The following is a 19,226-nucleotide window of genomic DNA, read 5'->3' as shown; positions in this document are numbered from 1 at the left end:
AAATTTTTTGCTAGTATTACGTCTAGGGTTTGTTTTGTGTTTTTTTTTGGTGCATGAATTTCTTAGATTTTTCTATATACAAGATCATGTCATTTGCAAATCATGACAGGTTTACTTTTTCCATTCTAATCTGGATGACTTTTATTTTTTTCCCTAGTCTAATTTCCCTGGCTAGAATCTCCAATGCAATGTTAAATAGAATTAGTGACAGTGGGTACATCTTTGTCTTGTTCCTTTTTATTCTTTTAAAAACACAGTTACTTCCTTGCCCAGGTGGCTCAATTGGTTAGTGTCGTCCTGATATGCCAAGTTTGCAGGTTCAATCCTGGGTCAGGGTGCATACAAGAATTAACCAATGAATGCAGAAATAAGTGGAACAAGAAACCGATGTTCTCTCTCTCTCTCTCTCTCTCTCTCTCTCTCTCTCTCTCTCTCCCCCCCTCAGTGGCTCAGTGGTTAAGTATCAATTTATGATCCAGGAGACCTCAGTTTGATTCTTGGTCAGGGCACATGCCTGGATGGCAGGCTCCATCCCCAGCTGGGGGCACGCAGGAGGCAGCTGATCCATGACTCTCTCATCATTGGTGTTTCTCTCTCTTTCTCTCCCTCTCCCTTCCTCTCTCTGAAATCAATAAAGACCTTAAAAAATATATATACTGACACTAATGCTCCATCTGGTGGAGAGAGCTCCCCCTAGTGTCCTAAGGAGCGTGTCCATCATGCAGGCTCTTCAGTCATGCCACGCTCTGCTGACTGCATACTTACTTCTCTACAGTGATTTTTTTTAAAAAACTGGTACAGAGAATAATAATCTTTGTTTCATGACTTTTCATAATGAAATCTTTCCCTCTGTTTGTTTTCTACCTATCCCACCTTAATTTCTTAATTCTAAACTGATGATTGATTGATTATACCAGAGTATTGGTCCTATGTTCTCTTCTCTTGGTTTCAAATTTTCTCTAAATTTTAAACCACTTCCTCATCTCAACAGCTTTTACTAGAACAAGGGCCTCATACCTGCAAACCTCGATCCTCTTGGATCTCCTGTAAGAACTTGTTTACTTATATCTTACATCTTTAATCTTTGTTTTATTTCTATAGTGATTTTTTTCTCTATAGACTACACACATCTGAAAAGCAGTAAGCCAGTCTAATCAAGGCACCATCTAGAAATACAGATTTGAAGAGTCAGAATTCAAGGAAAAGACCACAGGATGGACACAGCAGTGAGACTGGAACAGAAGGAAGGAGACCACAGCAGTGAGACTGGAACAGAAGGAAGGAGACCACAGCAGTGAGATTGGAACAGAAGGAAGGAGAAAGTATTGCTCATCTGAAGATCATCTTTCAGGGTACTTGGGACTCCAGCCACAGGGAGGAAGCTCTAAAGGTTGGTACAGCCACTCAAGTAGGAACAGATGAGACTAAAATTACTGCAAGAAAAATGAGAGTTTAATGATATATATGTGTCAAAAGGGAAGAACAAAAAAATCCCAAAATTTTCCTTACAGGTCAGTGGTGCTGATTTCAGAAATTGAGTCTAGAGGGGAAACAGATTTTGGGGAATGAGGCATAGCTGAGATCACTTTTCTGCTTTGAGTCTGACCTGCCACAATTGTCCAGGTGATGGTGGTCTGTAGTCAGATCAGAATAGAACTGGGAGGCAATGCTGTGAGATACCGAGACAAGGGGAGCACAGAGCTCAGCAACTGATTTAAAACTGCTTTGGTTCAGACACAGAACAGGGCCTCACAATGCCATTGGTAAGCTTTCATTTAATTCTTACTTTTTATTTATTTTAACAAAATACACTTTCTTGTTTCTATTCAGAACCAGAGTTGAGTGCACCTGGACAATTGTATGGAAGAAACAAATGCTGAATATTATTTGTCTCCATTTTTGTACAACTATATTTTCTTCAAAATATGAAGGTGTCATTTCAGTAAATTCTCACCTGATATTTGCATGTAAGCTTTTTAGAGGATTGTTGGTTACCTGGATTTAGATGGAACATAAGTGGCAGAGAAGGTGATTTTACAGATTTGCATTATTTCTGAATAACACATGTGGACCAAAGCCACTGAAAAAATGTAGATAACCAATGCCCACGGGGTATCCTGGCACCTCCATGCCTGCTCTGTAATTTACTCAGACTCCGTCCTGGGAGAACAGGGCCTGGTGGGGTCCTCACACCTACAGTGGGTAAACCACCTGCACAAGGACCTCAGACACTTCCATTTAGTGTCCATGTTTCTAAACAAGGCCATCTGCATCGGATTTTCTGGTCACCCCAACACATGGCATTGTATCACACTTTGCCTTGATGACGTGGGGCAGGGAGGGAGGGAAGAGGGATCCCTTCTGAACATCCCCGTGTGAACATCCTCAGATGCTGCTCACATATTGGAATCTTTCAGGACTGACATCCAGTACCCTGAAGGTCTTCCTGTCTCTCAAATGTTGAAACATTCCTTTAACTCTGGGAAGGATCCTGTTCTCATCACTCTGCAGCCTTAACAGCTTTTGATAGAGGGGAAGAGGGGATGAACTGAATGACCACCAGGCCTAGGGCATGAGGATGGGCGGTGGCTTAGGAAGCTGTCTCCCTGCTCACTATCTGCGGAAGAGATGCTGCCTCCCACCTCCTCACCTGGACGGCTCAGGCATTCACACAGTTCTGCACGGGTCCGAGCTCCCTGGGCCCGCTGGATGAACACTCTGAGGCCAGTCACTTCATGTGACTCCAATCACCTGCACAGGTTGCCTTGACGGAGTTTTCAAGAACTGTAACAGGAAATGTACTATTAGGCATGGAACTTAAAAAAAGTCAAAAACTGTCCTTGATCGCAATATCTATTTAAAACGAAGACAAAACAATAAAAACGGAAATGCTTAACTCCTATTAATACTTTTCTATAAGCAGTTATTATTATAGGGTAGCAAACAATGCTGTAAGCTCTGTTTAAAGACTAGTTTATCTTTTTAAAGTGTGTTGTAAAATGTTCTCAGGGAATCTTTACAGAAATCTTCATGCAGGAGGGTCTGGCAGTCTAGACATTGGCACATTTGAGTAAAGATATGAGAGATGTTAATTTTCAATACCTGGAGGAGAAGTTAAGGGCCTTCCCTCTGAAATGGAGAAAATTTTCATTTGAAAAAGAGGACAGTGACTGCCAGTGCACTTATGCTCATGAAGTTTTTTTCTTAAACATTCGATTTAAGGCAAATTGCATGAAAGTGGTGAGGAAGCCTATGGAGAAGAAAGGGACTTCTCCCTTCTGCAGAGAAGGTGCAGAGGGAACCAAGGGAGCAGGGAAATGGAGAGACCTCAAGTGCAGTATCAGGAGGTTAAGTCAATATACTTTCAGAGCTAAGAAATGAGAATATAAGAAAGATTGTGTTTCATTCTAGGTTAAAAATGCCAGAGCAATGTTGGGAAAGTCATCATTCACATCACAGGAAGATGAGAGAATCATCCAAAGACGACTTTCTTGGCACTGATTTTTAAGTACATTCATATTGTTTCTCCAACATGCCAGGCTGGCTCCGTCCCTGGGCGTCTGCACTACCTGTTCCTTCTGCCTGGAATGTTTTTCCTCTGACTCCCTCACTTTCTTCAAGTCTTGATCAAATGTCACCTTCTCAAAGAGGTCTTCCTGGACCACACCATTTAAAATTGCTATCCACCCTTCCTCTCTGCCCACATTCTATCCTGACCTTTCTGGTTTTCCTTATTCCCCTTTTAATGTTTTCCAAAGCACTGACCATATTCTGTTTTACCATATAAATTACTTATCATGTGGTTTCTTTATTTTCTGTCTCTCCTGGCTAGAACATAAGCTTGAGGAGGGCAGCTATCTGTGGTAGTTTTGTTCACCGACATACCCTAAGCATTCAGAACAGTGCATGGCACATAGTAGGTTCTCAAATTTTATTGAATGAATGACTGCAGATCAAGGTTGAATTTATGCTTCTTTGAGCTAAGTTAATGAGCTACTTTACAGAGCCAAAGTTAAAAGTTATTTCTAGTACAACTCTAGAGCAACACTAAAATTACTCACAGGTAGCAACTATTGGGCATAGAAGTCACACATCTACCGAAGTTTTAGGGATAAAAATTTCACTAACAAAAAAACCTGAAGAATAAAAAAAGGCAGGTTTAGGGAAGTGTTTTGCATTTCCCCCCACACATTTTCTCTTATAACTGCTAAAGCATCAAGAGTCTTAGCTTTCACAGACATCATAGAAGTTTAGAGCTGGAATGGAATCTCAGAAATCATCTTAGCATGAGACTTCTAGCAACAATATGATGCAATCATTTTATAGCTGGGGAAACTGAGTACCAGAGTGGGAATGTAATATGCACAGTCAGGAAGTGGTGGGGGTAGAACTTTACTTGGGTCTTAAAATTTCAAGTCCAGAGTTTTTGTTTCTTTTTCTTGTTCACTTTTTTTTTCAGCTAATTACCTGCATGTATTTTATTTTATACCGGTTCAAGTTAAACATCAGAACTCAAATGGTTAATAAATGACTGTAAAAGGGCCAGGGGAGGATTTTCCTATCTACTTAAGCGTTAGTGAGATGCAATTACTTAGAACCTACTAAGGACTTCTGGCTTCCACAGCCGGCCAGCTTCCTTGAAGAACTGGCACATGATCCTGTATGGATCATGGCAAGCTGAACATGTCTTTTTATTCTGAAGGCTCATGTAGGACCACTGCAGCAAACTGCCTTTTAGATGCCTTCCCCAGCATTTTTTCTTAATTATAATCCTAATCGTTGGGATTCCTAAATCATAAGGTAGACATTCTTGTCATTTTTCGTTAATCATTTAAATGGAAATAAGCCACAGTGCTATCTGGGACAAGGCCACCTCTTATATGCACTGCAAGAGTGGAAAGAGTGGAGATTTTGGATAGTAGATGAAAATGACTCTTCAGCCTTGTTAGAAGCAGCCTGCAGGAGACAGGGAAGGGGAACCAGGAAACCAGGGGCCTTTAGGGGAAGGCTGCAAAGCCCTGGCTATGGCTGGTAACCATTGCAGGCTGGCCATTCTAAGGGAGCAGCTCTCCCCCTTAATGGGCACCATGAAGTAAAGTCCCTTATAAGACCAGCTGCATAGCTCTCACCTTTCCAGGAAGCTTTCTGTGGTTGAGACACAAAGGAAGACCCCAGAGGAGGACTCCAGATACTATAGGTTGGTGATTCTCTCCCATGGCTTCCTGGCAGGGTGGAGAAGCAGGGCCCACCCTATTTATGAGCAATAATATATTCTTAAGGTTTCAATTATTTTTATACTAACACTTTAAAATGAGTAGGTTGTAACTACTTCTTTTCTCTTTGCAGCCCATTATACATTCTTGAGTGGGAAAGAAGGTGGTAATACTGTAGCTAGGATAAAAAGTGGTAAAACACTGCTCTAAGGAAACTGATGATAATCTCAACTCTGTTTCCTAACTTCTCTCCTTCTATAGTGAAAGATTTAATTTCCTGCTTTGTTTAAATTCATTTTTCTATTTCTTTTTATCATGCCTATATGTAATCTTTTTTGAATTGGAATGGCTTCCCACAGACAGCAACCTGAAACAGAAATTGTCCAGTAAGTGATACCCTTACCTAGGTCTGAAGACCTTTTTTCTCATCTGGGTTGTGTAATTTAACTAATGGCTCTCAAATTTCTCCTCTTTAATATGGGGAAACAATAAAGAATTATTATAAGGAATCAATTCAACAAGAAAGGCTACATAAAATGGTATTATGCAAATGATATGTGTTCAACATACTTGGATCTGTGAAGGTTATAATTAGCTCTTCCATTGCCAACATCCAAAAAACAGAAAGATGGCAGTTTTGCAAAAATGCCCAGTTTCCTGATTTCATAGCATCTTTGATCATTCATTCAGCAATGGGTCCTTTTCCTTGCCCCAGTGAAATTGATTGCACCCTGAGTTGAACAATAACAACAATGCTGTTTTGTAAGTAATGAAATTATTAAGATATTTAAATATAGTAGACTCTTGCTTAGAATAAGCACATGTTTAAAATCCTCATTCTGGCCTAGCTGGTTTGTTTCAGTGGCCTTGGCCCTCGGGTTGGAGGGCCTCAGGTTTGATTCGGTCAAGGGAACTTTGCTGCATTGCAGGCTCAATCCAAGAGGCAGCCAATTGATGTTTCTCTCTCTCCCCCTTCCACTCTCTCTGAAAAGAATGGAAAAAATATCAGTGAGCGAGATTAAAAAAAATTATAAAATGCTCATTCTGACAGATGTACAAATGTTTTGTTCTTATTTCCTTGTCTGTGTGTTTTTTTAAAACCACTTTTACTGTAACACATATAAAAATGTGCAAAGAACAAGTATACAGCTCTATGAATTATTGCAAATGAACATCTGTGGTTGAGAAGAAAACTTTGCCAACATCTCAGAGACATCTCTCCTATACCCCTTTCCATTCCAAACATTTTCCCTTCCTTTTTCCCAAAGGCATGCACTATCCTGACTTCCAACCTTATAGGTCAGTTTTGAAAAGATTAAAAAAAAAAAGTTGAAGTCTACCACATATTTAGGAAAAGTACACAAATCATTAATGCATGACTTACTGAATTCTCCCAAGGTGAATACACACATGTACCACCACTGAGGACAAAATAAAGAACATCATCATCATCCTCCCAGTCAGGATCCATCTTCCTTCTCAAAGGCAATTTTGAATTCTAACACCATAGGTCAGTCTTGCCTGTTTTTGAATTTTATATAAGTGGAATTATATAGTTTATTTATTTTTATTTGGTCTATTTCAATCAACATTATTTTTTTAGGTTAACTCACATTATTGTGTGTCACTGTGTTCATTCATTTTTATTGCTATAAACTGTGGTTAGACCACAATTTACTTATCTATTCTGCTCTCGATGGCCATTTGGATTGTTTATGGTCCTTGGCTATTATATGCAATGCTTCAAGAAACATTCTTGTACATGTCTTTGGGTACACATGTGCACTCCATTTTGTTGTGTATATTCCTAGGAGTGGAACTGCTGGTTGGACAGAGTTTGTTTATGTTTAAATTTTTTATGATATCAAACTTTTCCAAAGGGATGTCACCAGTCCACATTTCTCCCAGCAGCAGATGAGAGTACTTGTCTCACCATTTCTTTGCTAACACCTGATAAATGTGTAGTGGTATCTCATTGAGGTTTTAATTCTTTCCTCTTTTCATAGGTTTACTTATTGCCCTCTTGGCTAACTCCTTTTTGTATCTCCCCTTGATCTCTTCCTTTTTTTCTATTGAATCACCTGTCTTTTTAAAAAATTTTATTTTATTTCTCAGAGTTCTTTATATTGGATATAAACCCTCTGTTCTCTTTTTACTGTCTCCATAGTTTTGCCTTTTCCCAGAATAACATATAGTTGGAATCATACAGTATGGAGCCTTTTCAGATTGGCTTCTTTACTTAGTAATATGCATTTAATATCCCTCCATGTCTTTTCATGGCTTGATAGCTCCTTTCTTTTTAGTGCTGAGTAATATTCCACTGTATGGACATACCACTCTTTGTTTACTTATTCACCTACTGAAAGACATCTTGGTTGCCTCCAAGTTTTGGTGATTATGTAAACATCCATGTGCAGGTTTTTCCATGGATATAGTTTTCAACTCCTTGGGTAAATATCAAGCAGTGTGACTGCTGGATAGAATGGTAAGAGTATGTTTAATTTTGTAAGAAAACACTGAACTGTCTTTCAAAGTGGCTGTACCATTGTGCATTCCCATCAGCAATGAAGAGAGTTCCTGTTGCTAATATGCTTTAATATAGTCTGCTTTTATTTTCAGTAATCTGGAAGCAGAGACTAACTTCCCCACAGTGAGTGCCTGAAAGAGAAACTTATAAGTAAGGGGAAGAATATGCCCAGCTACACCAGCTGGCCTGCACCCGAAAGACTCTGCAGAAGACTCTGGAGTAAGACCCAGCAACCACAAGGGGGAAGCAAAGTAGCTGACAAAAGGAGGTGGTCCACAGAGAGCCTCAGATCAGCCAACTACCTAAGGACACCAGAGCCAAACCTAGACAGCTTCTGACATTGGCTGATACACAAGTACCTCCCAGGAGAACTGAAATCAGCATACAAATCAGTGACCCTCAGACAACATAAGCTGCCCAGATGAAACTCAGCTGACTGACTTTTTAAATTTTTTCTTAGCAAAAAGAGAGAAAAGAAAAAAATTTCCTCTTTAAATTAAAAAAAATTTTTTTCAATTAATTAAAAAAATATATTGTTTAGCTTTGTTTTATTGTTTTGTTTATTTGCTTTGTTTTGTCTTTTGTTCTATTATCAAGATTTTCTTGATAGTCAGTTTAATTGCTGGGAAATGATCATTATAACCAATAAGTTTACTACTTTCCTCTATCGTTTCCCTATATCTCTTATTGGGCTCTCTTTGTGCCCTTGCTTTATCTCTCTCTCTCTCTCTTCTTGTTCCATTGGCATACCTTCTTTTTTCTTTTTCTCCCTTTTCTCTTCCTGTCTTTTTCTTTGTTTGTTTCTGTTTCTCTCTTTATTGTATTTAAAAAAAGTTTTTTTATTTTCAACTATTTTCTATTCCTACACTCTACCCTTAATTTTTTGATTGCCCTTTTTTCAGAATCTTTTCTCTGCCCCCTTTATCTCCCAGTAGGGTCTCTATTTTTTATTTTTTATATTAGTTTATTTTTTATTTTTCGTTACTATTACCAATAATATAATTTTCTCTATATATATTTTGTTTGTTTGTTTGTTTGCTTTAGCATTTGTGATCTCACTTTGCTTTCCCAATTCTACTTCCACTTGGGATGTTTTAATTGTGATTGTCAAGATATTTTGTAAGATACTGCTTGTTTCCTGGCAGTTTGATTGGGTACTGTCTTGCTTTGCCAGCACCTGTACAACAGCTCACGTGACGTGGTTGGGGCTGAGACACACAGTTAACCAACCTGAGAGGAGAGTCCTTCCAAGAATGGGTCAACACCCTAGACCCAATCACAACAGCAGAGACCAAAGAACTCACAAAAGGGATACTCACAAAAGAGATACACATAGAGCAAAGAGCTCAGAATTACAAGAAAAACACCCCTCTGGGCTCCACTAAACATACACTACAAAATCCCACCCTACAAGGCTGGGAGACAGCAAATATATCTAATATACAGATACAAACACTAAGAGCCACCAAAATGGGGAGACAAAGAAACAATCCCAAAACTAAAGAATAGGGAAAATCACCAGAAAAAAACCCTGATAAGATGGAGTTAAGCAAGTTATCAGAAACAGAGTTCAGAGTAGTGGTGATAAAGATGCTCCAGGAAATTAATGAGAACAACAAAACACTTACTGGAAAGGTCGAGGAACTTAGTGAAAACATGAAAAAAGAGCTAAATACAATAAATAAGAATCAGGCAGAAATGAAGAATATTATATCTGATATCAAGAATATGCTGGAGGGTATTAAAAGCAGGCTAAATGAAGCAGAGGATAGAATAAGTGACTTAGAAGATAAGGTAGAAAAAGCCACTCAATCAGAGCAGCAAAAATAAAAAACACTTAAAAAGCATAAGGACAGTCTAAGGGAGCTTTGGGACAACATGAAGAGAAACAACATTCATATCATAGGGGTGCCAGAAGAGGTGGAAAGAGAGCAAGGGATAGAGAACTTGGTAAAGAAAATAATGACAGAAAATTTCCTACGTTGGGGAGGGAAAAAGACACACAAGTTCAGGAAGCACAGAGGGTTCCAAACAAGAAGGACTCAAAGAGAACCATTCTAAGACACATCATAATTAAAAAGGCAAATGTCAAGGAAAAAGAGAATATTAAGGCCTGCAAGAGAGAGACAAGCAGTGACCTACAAGGGAACCCCCATAAGGCTGACAGCAGATTTCTCAACAGAAAGTCTTCAGGCAAGGAGGGAGTGGCAGGAAGTTCTCAAAGTAATGAAAAGCAAGAACATGCAACCAAGACTGCTTTATCCAGCAAGGCTATCATTTAAAATTGAAGGTGAAATTAAGAGCTTCCCAGACAAAAAAAGGCTGAAGGAGTTCAGTACCACTCAACCAGCACTGCAAGAAATGCTGAAAGGACTGCTTTAAGAAAAAAAAGAAATATTAAGAGAAAGGTACGTAAGAAGAAATACTGAGAGAAAAGCATGAAGCAGAAAAATGGAATTAAAAAGTATATATCAATATGACTTTAAATGTAAATGGAACAAAAGCTTTAATCAAAAAACATACGGTAGCTGAATGGATAAGAAACCAGGACCCAAATATATGCTGTCTACAAGAGACCCACCTGAGAGCAAAAGATTAACACAGGCTTAAAGTGAAGGGATGGGAAAAAATAGTCCATGAAAATGGAAACAACAAAACAAAAAGAGCAGCAATACTTATTTTTGACAAAATAGACTTCAAAATAAAGACCATAACAAGAGACAAAGGTGGTCACTATATAATACTAAAGGGATCAATCTAACAGGAGGAAATAACCCTTATAAATATATATGCACCCAATATAGGAGCACTTAAATATATAAAAAATTTCTTGGTGGACTTTAAGGGGGAGATTGACAGCAACACAATCATAGTGTGGAACTTTAAGATCCCACTGTCATCACTGGACAGATCATTAAGACAAAAAACCCACAGGGAAACACAGACCTTAAATGACATACTAGATCTAATTGATTTAATTGACATTTACAGAACATTTCATCCCAGAGCAGCAGAATACACATTCTTCTCATGGGAACATGGAACATTCTCAAAAATAGACCACGTGTTAGGGCACAAAGCAAGTCCCTACAAATTCAAGAAGATTGAAATTATATCAAACATCTTTTCAGATCACAATGCCATGAAACTAGAAGTCAACCACTATAAAAAAACTCAAAAATATTCAAACACATGGAGAATAAATATCATGTTATTAAAAAATGAATGGGTTACCAATGAGATCAAGGAAGAAATCAAACACTTCTTGGAAAAAACCCAAAAATGAAAAGACAACTCAAAATCTCTGGGACACAGCAAAAGCAGTCCTGAGAGGAAAGTTCATAGCAGTACAGGCCTATCTTAAGACATAAGAAAAATCTCTACTAAACCATCTAACACAACAACTAAAAGAACTAGAATAAGAACAGTAAGAAAATCACTGAGAAAGTAGAAGGAAGGAAATAATAAAGATCAGAGCAGAAATTAATGACATGGAGACTAAAAAATCAATACAAAAAAATCTATAAAACCAAGCGCTGGTTCTTTGAAAAGATTAATAAGATTGATGCACCTTTAGCCAGACTCACCAAGAAACAAAGAGAGAGGGCCCAAACAAATAAAATCAGAAATGAAAAAGGCGATATAACAACCAACCCAACAGAAATACGAAGGATTGTAAGAAAATACTATGAGCAACTATATGCCAACAAACTGGATAACCTTGGTGAAATGGATAAATTCCTAGAAGTAAACAGTCTTCCAAAGCTGAATCAAAAAGAGGCAGTAAACCTGAATTGGCTGATGACAACTAGTGAAATTGAAGCAGCAATCAAAAAACTCCCAGGAAACAAAAGTCCTGGTTCAGATGGAGTTACAGGTGAATTTTACCAAACATTCAAAGAAAAATAAACACCTATCTTCCTCAAACTATTCCAGAAAGTTCAAGAGAGGGAAAACTCCCAAACTCTTTTTTATGAGGCCAGCATCATCCTAATCCCAAAACCAGATGAAGATACTACAAAGAAAGAAAATTACAGGACAATGTCCCTGATGAACATAGATGCTAAAATCTTCACTAAAACACTAGCAAGCTGGATCCAGCAGTACATTAAAAAGATCATACGCCACGACCAAGTGGGATTTATTCTGGGGATGCAAGGCTGGTATTATATCTGCAAATCAATAAATGTGATGCATCACATAAAATAAAAAAAAAAAAAAAAAAAGGACAAAAATCATATAATCATATCAATAGGTGCAAAAAAGCATTCAAGAAAATCCAGTAACCATTTTGCTAAAAACTCTCAGCAAAGTGGGAATAGAAGGAACATACATCAACTTAATAAAGGCTATAACGGACAAACCTACAGCCAACATCACACTCAATGGGCAAAAACTAAAACCATTTCTGTTAAAAACAGGAACAAGACAGGGGTGTCCACTTTCACCCTCTTATTCAACATAGTACTGGAAGTCCTTGCCACAGCCATCAGTCAGGAAGAAAACATAAAAGGTATCCAAATTGGAAAGGAGAAAGTAAAACTGTCATTATTTGCAGATGACATGGTACTGTACATAGAAAACCCTAAAGAGTCCATCAAAGTACTACTAGATTTGACAAATGAATTCGGCAAGGGAGCTGGATACAAATATAACATCCAAAAATTGATGTCATTTTTATACACCAACAATGAACTCTGAGGAAGAGAAACAAACAAACAAAAAACAATACCAATTACCATTGAAAATAAAAAAATAAGATGCCTGGGGATAAACTTAACCAAGGATGCAAAAAACCTGTACTCGGAAAACTAGAGGACACTGAAAAAAGAAATAGAAGAAGATATAAACAAGTGGAATAATATACCATGTTCATGGATTGGAAGATTTAATATCATTAAAATGTCCATACTACCCAAAGCAATCTATAGATTCAATGCAATTCCTATTAAAATACCAACAGCATATTTCACAGAACTAGAACAAATATTCCAAAAATTTATATGGAACCAAAAAAGACCCCGAATAGCTGCAACCACCTTGAGAAAGAAGAACAGAGTGGGAGGGATCACTCTACCAGATATCAAACTGTATTACAAAGTCACTGAAATCAAAACAGCTTGGTATTGGTACAACAACAGGCATATAGATCAATGGAAAGAACACAGACTCCAGTAATAGACCCATGCAATTATGGTCCATTAATATTTGACAAAGGAGGCAAGAGCATAGAATGGAGTAAAGACAGTCTCTTCAGTGAATTGTGCTGGAAAAATTGGACAGCTACATGCAAAAAAGTGAAACTAGATGACCAACTTTCACCATACACAAAAATAACCTCAATATGGATAAAAGACTTAAATGTCAGTAGCGAAACCATAAAATCCTGGAAGAAAACTTAGGCAGTAAAGTCACAGACATCTCACGTAGTGGACTTTTCACTGATACATCTCCTAGGGCAAGAGAAACAAAAGAAAAAATAAACATACGGGACTACATCAAACTTAAAAGCTTCTGCCCAGCCAAAGAAATCAGCCTCAAAATACAAAGGGACCCCACGGTCTGGGAGAACATATTTGCCAAGAATGTATCTGATAAGGGGCTAATTTCCAAAGTGTACAAAGAACTCATACAACTCAACAAGAGGAAGACAAACAATCCAATTAAAAAATGGGCAAAGGACCTAAATACACATTTCTCCTAAGTAGGACATACGGATGGCCAAGAGACATATGAAAAAATGCTCAATGTCCCTATTCATCAGAGAACTGCAAATTAAAACCACAATGAGGTATCACTTCCCACCTGTCAGAATGGCTCCATCAACAAATCAACAAACAACATGTGCTGGCGAGGGTGTGGAGAAAGGGGAACCCTAGTGCACTGCTGGTGGGAATGCAGACTGGTGCAGCCACTGTGGAAACAGTATGGAGGTTCCTAAAAAATTAAAAATGGGCCCAGCCGGGCATGGCTCCGTGGTTGAGCATCGAACTAAGGTCCAGGCAATTGGGTTCGATTCCCGGTCAGGGCACATGCCCAGGTTGTGGGCTCCATCCCCAGTTGGGGGAATGCAGGAGGCAGCCGATCAGTGACTCATCATTGATGTTTCTGTCTCTCTCTCTTCCTCTTCTTTCATCTCTCTGAAATCAATAAAGATATATTTTTAAAAAAAATTAAAAATGGGACTGCCTTTTGACCCAGTGATCCCACTTCTAATAATATATCCTAAGAATCCTGAAACATTAATCTGAAAGAACATATGCACCCCTATGTTCATAGCAGTGCACTTTACAATAGCTAAGATCTGGAAACAGCCCAAGTGCCCATCAGTAGACGAGTGGATAAAAAAGCTGTGGAACATTTACACCATGGAATACTATGCAGTTGTAAAGAAGAAGGATCTCGTACCTTTGGGACAATATGGAAGGACATGGAGAATATTATGCTAAGTGACATAAGCCAGACAGAGAAAGACAAACATCACATGATCTCACTCATATGTGGAATCTAAGAACTTAATAAACTGGTGAACAGAATAGATTCAGTGACATGGAAGCATGGATGAGACTGACAATTCTCAGAGGAATGGAAGAGGGTGGGTGGATGCAGGGGAGGGATTAACTCAAGAATTTATATGCATATATGCACAACCCAAGGACACAGACAATGGTGTGGTGAGGGATTGAGGAGAGGGTGGTGGAAGGGGTCAATGGGGAGAAAAAGGGACATCTGTAATATTTTGAACAATAAAAAAATATTAATTTAATTTAAAAAAAATCATTGTTGAAGGTATTACAGATGTCTCCTTTTCTCCCTACACTGACCCCTCTCCTGCCTAGGCCTTCACTCCACTATTGTCTGTGTGGATGGGTTATGCATATATGCATCTAAATTCTTTGGTTAATCTCTTCCTCTCCTTTATCAGAATAAAAGAAAGTCCTGTTCCTGGTTTTATTTTTGTAAGGAATGATTTCTAGATTCTTAGTTTACTAGGACTATTTTTCCCATGAATGCACGTTGAATTTCAACAAATACTTTTTCTGCATCTGTTGAAATACTTTTCTTATTTACTTAAAGGGGTTTTCTCCTTTAACCTTTGAATGTGGTGAATTACATTACTTTATTTTCTATATTTTAACCATCCTTGCATTGCTAGAATAAACCCAGCACTATGGGAGGGTTTATTTTATTGTTGATTCTATTACCGATGTTATGTAGGAATTCATAATCTACAGAGGGAACAAAAAGGAAAATTGCTGCATCCTCTCCCAACCATGTCGTCTGACAAAATCCGGACGTGGAGAGAAAGCTTCAAGGAAGGCGTCTTCTGGGGAGAGGACGTGGCATGTGGGTGGGAGTAACTGGCTTAATGGGAATATCTCTTCTCCTCCTTGGAGGGGGATTTTGGGTCATAAAATCAATAACTAACCTGGGAATGGTAAACAATGTTCTCACTTCTGAAGAAATCCTGATTTCCCCAAGTCCAGTCACTATCACATGTGCCGGATGCTTTAACAAATAGTTATTAGAAGAAGCCAGGAAAACTCCCCCTGGCTCCCCAATAAGGCATTTATGGAGGAACCAGAGAAAGCTGAGCGCACACGGCCGCCTGTCCTCCAGTGCCCCGCCTGTGACTGCAGGATTAGCCGAGGACAGGAAAAGGCCATCGCCCCCGCCTGCTGCACAAGGACCACCCTGGGTAGCACATAGAATAAATGGCAGACTGTGGCATCCCCTGAAGGGGCTAACAGTGTGGAAAGGCCACCAGCCCCTCCTCTGCCTTACACAGGTGCTTCCAATGGGAACGGAATCAGAGCAGTTACTGTAAACGGAAGGCACGGTCAGTGTGAGAACCTGCCCTCCAGGAAACGCTCGGCAAGGCGGCGGCCACGCGGGTGCTCGCTCCCAAAGAAACAAAAGCAAAGCATTCTTAGCAGTTAATCCATAGCTATGGCAAAGGCACTCTGTTCTTAGAAGAAAATGGCAAGAAGAATATAATAGCTTAAGAATAGGTCCATGGTTAAAATATAACCAGAAGAAGTAGTAACCACAGGCAAACATTATATAAAATTTCTGCCTCACAAACTAATATATTCCTGCTGCAAACAAAGCCGCATCTACCACTCTATAGGTCACTGATTTTTCCTTTCTCCTCTATTCTAAAAAATAAAAGTCAAAATTGTTCCGTTCTGATGAAATCGAAACTTGTATTATTTAACCTGTGAATAATATTTCTTGCTTGCTAACCGAAAAAAGGTAATCGTAGCCAAAAAAGAAAGTATAAAAGATTATGTTGATTCTCAATAAAGTGGAACAGTGTCACACCACCTCCGAGTCGTGTAGTCTGCTGTCTCCCAGCGCCGACGCCTTGCCCGCCTTCGGCCCCCTGACTCCCGCTGTGGCTGGACCGCGGCAGAAAATTTTATCAAGGAGATGCTCATAGGAGTTGTTAAACCTGCTAAATGTGACCTTACCATTCTGAATACCCGCTGTCCTGGGAAATCTATGAAATGCGCCCATAGGATCTGAGCCCGTGCTTAAGATAAATACCAGGGGAGTGTTGTATGACATGTCTTGATATAGAGTAGGCAGGTCCATAGGTGGTGTCTCTATAAAGCGTTTTCCAAGGTTTTTTTATTACAAAGTCTGGAAGAGCGAAAACCACCTGCAAGATGAAAAGAAAAACATTTAAAAAATGTGTTGCTTGAGTATCCTTCATAATTTTACCCTATTTCCCCCTCAGCTTCTCAGAGGTTGGTGCCCTGCCCTTTGAACTCATTCTTTCTTGATCAGGTATATTTCTTCCTATGGATCAATTTGGAGAAATTGTACCCCGCATAACCGCTGACAGCCATGGTTCTCCTGACTTCACTGAGCAGGATGAACTATTGGGTGAGAGGAACGTCCCTCATCCTTCCGTCTGTCTGTAAACCTGCTGTTTCCCCACCCTGCCTCCTTTGGTTCTATCCCTCCTGCATTCTCGTGGACTTTACTGTCAGCCCTTCCGTTTCTCTCTGCATTATTGATCTCTCCCTACCATCATACAATTTGGTTCTACTGTCTCCTATTCTTAAAACCCAATCCCGAGCCTTCCCTTGATTGTAGTCCCTTCCCAGCTGCTATTTCGTTTCATTGCTCCTCATTCACAAGCCAACTTCTCAGAAGAACTGACTGCATATATCATCTCACCATCTTTATCTCATTCACGCATCAGCGTCTTCTGACCTCTCTTGGGAACCAGCCTCAGGCCCTGCCTGGCCATTTTCTACACCAATGCGTTTCCTTCACTGATCTCACCCCAGCCAATGGACCCCTTTTCTGCTCTTGCAGATCATGTCTCTCTCATATGGAGCCTTTGTTTGAGATAGAAAGAGGTGTCCTTTTTCAAGATGCTTGTGCCAGAAAACTGTCATGATAAATATACAAACCTAACCTACCATAGTTATGATGCGAATGGCTTCCTTAAAGGTGGTGCAGGGCACATCCTTCACAGCTGTAGGCAGCACCAGGGCTTTAATGTTAGCCCTCCATTAGGTGTTGACAGCACCCTGTCCAAACAAGTCTTACCACGTTTTTGTTGCTGTCTGGGGGGGAGAAGGTGGGCCATCCCTACCCGGTTCAGGGCGAAGGATTTGGATGGCACCTCAATGTGGCCACACTGGGAAAAGATGTTCACATGCTTTCCCACTTCAGTGAGGCTATATTGTGGTGCTGACTGTAAAAGTAGCCTGGTCCAGAAGGCACAGCACCTGCAACAAGTCCAAGGGTTTGGAACTTTGTTCTAGCTGTGTCACTGTGTGATTAAACATAATTCCAGCACTAACTTCTTTATTATATTTATTTAAAATATTTTCAATAATATGAGCTATTTATTTGCTTTTACTTTTACAAAAAAGTGCTCATAGTGTTTACAGTAAATAACAGGATGAAGCATCAGTAACATTTCTTGGGGCTATTATGTAAATATAAAAGTGGAACACACTCATGAAATGCTTTTGAATTTAAACAGTTGGAGAAATCTAGGTTTCCAATGGCTTTATTAATGAAAGATCACAAACTATTTGGTTACATGTGCAATTCCTCATGTGTATGAACTGATTTTCTCTGTGAAATGTTTCAAACATGTAGAAAATAAGTTTGCATAAAACACACACTTGGTTAGGCTCTACTCTACATAATATATACCCAGCAATACATATATCCAAGAACATGGTCAAATACATAGAATCCGGAAAGGAGATGCATCAGGTAAATCAATAGAGCCAGGTCTCCTGTGGAATTAGCATGCAGTTTCCTGTCTTTAGATTTGCCATAGTGCTATTTGTGTCTCCAGTGGTAAGTAAGGTTCATGATTCCCAGGTGGAGGAAAAGGCCACACAATAGAGGTGAGTGTGTCTGCACACCAGCCCCCGGATGCGTGTCTCACCACCACGGATAACAGCTCAAACTAATCAGTTCATGGATAATAACTAGCTGGTGAGCTTTAGTAGAAATAGTTATAACACAGTCCTTTAGTTTAAAAAAATAACTTACCTTTTCTTCTTTACAACATTTAATAAGGATTAGCTCATGGAAAGCTTAATTTTGAAAGCCACGAATCCTGGCTTGTGGCCTCGACTTCCTCTGTCATGAATTTCATTTCTTCCTTCATTTTGGGGCATGCTTCCAATTCTTGTGGGTTAATGTAAGTCTCAAAAATCCTGGAAACGTAATTTAAAAAGATGCCTTAATTAGAATTATTTTGACTTTGAAATTAAGTAAATATATTTGGTAATTTAAGCATGTCCATATTTACTATAAAAGTTTTCTATAAATGTAAATATACTAATCTCCCCCTCCCAAGCTTAATTAAAGAGCAAAGAATTTAAAACTGGATCAGAAAATAGTCAACAGAAAGCCATCTATGAAAAGCAAAGCTAAACAAATAACAGAGAAGTTAAAAATAAAAGGATGCACAGAAATACATCAATCAAATGTGAACAAAAAAGAAAACAAGGGGTAAGGGTAACATTGGATAAATAAGAATAAAAGGCTGATATGATGAAATGGGAAAAATCAGGCCAGTTTTATTGAAATACAGACCTCACAATAAGACACAATAACATGAACCAATATGTTCCAGATACTAGCACAAGAAAATATCAATCACTGCTGGAGTTAGAGAAAAAAAGGAGAAAAAAAAAATTGTGGTAGGAAATAACACACCCTGATCAGTCTGTGACAGATGAGGCCAACTGAAACTTCTGGCTTACATAATTTGAACAATATAAATAATGTATGACTAAATGGACATCTATACTACGTTATTCCCTGATAAGCATAATACACTGCTCCCCCTCCCCCACGGAGTGGTTATAAGACAAAGGCTTGCATTCCACGTGCCGGCTAGGATCCTACTTAGCCCTTACAAAGATTGTCAGGTTCACTGGTTCTCCAGTGATTTTCCTCCTCGCCCAGAGTATGATCTGAAGTCCTTTCCAAGGCCT

At 39.0% G+C, this 19,226-nt stretch overlaps 1 long non-coding RNA gene across 1 annotated transcript; it reads right to left on the bottom strand.

Annotated features, from left to right (window-relative positions):
* Window positions 1–1,274: 1,274 nt before the first annotated feature.
* Window positions 1,275–16,421, bottom strand: LOC107540606 (uncharacterized). The gene is made up of 4 exons (XR_015715911.1): window positions 16,291–16,421; window positions 5,784–5,944; window positions 2,651–2,784; window positions 1,275–1,433 (listed from the first exon to the last, which is right to left on the bottom strand). It is a non-coding gene; the product is annotated as an uncharacterized LOC107540606 (long non-coding RNA).
* Window positions 16,422–19,226: the final 2,805 nt, after the last annotated feature.

The sequence above is a fragment of the Miniopterus natalensis genome, chromosome 17 (assembly GCF_054644295.1).
Source record: "Miniopterus natalensis isolate mMinNat1 chromosome 17, mMinNat1.hap1, whole genome shotgun sequence".
Taxonomy (NCBI): domain Eukaryota; kingdom Metazoa; phylum Chordata; class Mammalia; order Chiroptera; family Miniopteridae; genus Miniopterus; species Miniopterus natalensis.
Note: the sequence above shows the minus strand (reverse complement) of the source record. Positions and strands in the feature narration are given on the sequence as shown.